Source organism: Belonocnema kinseyi, chromosome 2 (assembly GCF_010883055.1).
Source record: "Belonocnema kinseyi isolate 2016_QV_RU_SX_M_011 chromosome 2, B_treatae_v1, whole genome shotgun sequence".
NCBI lineage: Eukaryota > Metazoa > Arthropoda > Insecta > Hymenoptera > Cynipidae > Belonocnema > Belonocnema kinseyi.
The window spans coordinates 39991759-39993302 of NC_046658.1; the positions used below are offsets into that span (position 1 = coordinate 39991759).

The 1544-nt window shown below is 35.3% G+C and overlaps 1 protein-coding gene across 3 annotated transcripts in view; it reads right to left on the minus strand.

Moving 5' to 3' along the window:
- LOC117167108 (protein CREBRF homolog) overlaps positions 1–1544 on the minus strand; it is a 23600-nt gene that overhangs the window by 9866 nt on the left and 12190 nt on the right. The gene's annotated exons all lie outside the window — the stretch shown is intronic.

Here is a 1544-nt window from a genome sequence, read left to right on the forward strand (position 1 = left end):
TTTGAAAATTAAAATTCGAAAATTTTTTCTAAAGTCTCCAGGGGACTTCGTTTTCGCACGAAAAAATTTTATGTGCCCTTATTGCATCCGGACCCACAATTGCACCGAATTTTGTATAGCAAAGAGATGAATTGTAAACAAATTCTACCAAGAATTTGTATTTGCAAGTAAGAAAATTAATTTTACACCGAAAAAGATCAATTTTTAAAAAGAAATGTCCTGTCAACTGAATATATTTTAATTTTTAAACAAAAAATACGAATTTTAAACAAAATAAATTATTTTTAAACGAAATTTTTGAATTCCTAAGGAAGAAGATTATATTAATTTTGTTCCAGAAAAGGCGCATTTGTAACAGAACATATGAATTATCAATAATTGCGATTATTATGTTAGTGCATACCGACGTGTTAGTCCGTTACTCTTCTTTCATGAGAAAAAGAAGATGCTATATTATGTTTGAAAAGTTAACATTTTAAACCTTTCTGTACAACCTCTCTCAGGATCAACAAAACGGAGCGCCGCTAGACTAATCTTCTATAACCCGTTATTTACAGACATGCAAAATACATGTGCAAACATGCAAAATATGTGTGCAATGTCAATAAATCTGTTATTTTTCGAAAGAAATTGGGCGACACAGATGATTGATATCGTGCATGTATGTACAATCTTCTTTTTTATACAGAAAGTTTGTATATTGTCATTTAATGTACAAGGTATTAGTTTAGGAGTAAGTTGCCGAAAATTGAACCTGTTAGGAATTCACATACTCATTTAGATAGGGACCCTTGGTTTTCGTATACGGTGTGTTCACCACTGAATGAATCACTGTCGGTCATAGTAGTACCAGGTACTTTTTTCTTTACTCGACAGGTTCTCCTAAAGAAAAATCCGAGCTTTAAAACTCCCTTACCTGCTCCCTGCTTCGCTGAATAGCAAAATACATTACTACAACGTTGCTGCCGAGAAAAAGTTCTTTCTTTTAATTTTTACATGAAAAATAGAGTTTTTTCGATAAAAAACAGCCTGTACCGATATTCTTTATAATCTTTAAAGTATTTATACAAAAAATCAGACAAATTGACTTCGCCGAGACTTACGTCACTCGATGGGAAAAAATGTTTCACCATCCACATGTCGACTTTTGGCACATTCGCATTGCCACACTTTACAAATCCTGGTTTTAGTACAATTCTAATCATTTTTAATACCTTTCAGACTATTCTTCGTACTTTCAAGACACGTATACAATAATAAACACGTAAACACTCGAGACGCAAAAGTTTTCGACGTTGCGAATTTGTTTCGAGTGCCGGACCGATAGGTGAACGGCATATAGCCAGCTCGCACTGCATCAGGGAGACAGATCGCACACGATTGGTTGGCGGTCTGTGTGTGTATACTGACAGATCGTGCGTGAGCCGTTTCCAGCATACTGCACACGTACAGTCTGTCAAGTTAAAGCGTGGGTGGCTTTACTCGCAGTCGGTAAGGTGTATCGACATGATTTTGGTGTCAAAATATTAAGAAGAGCTCCCTCT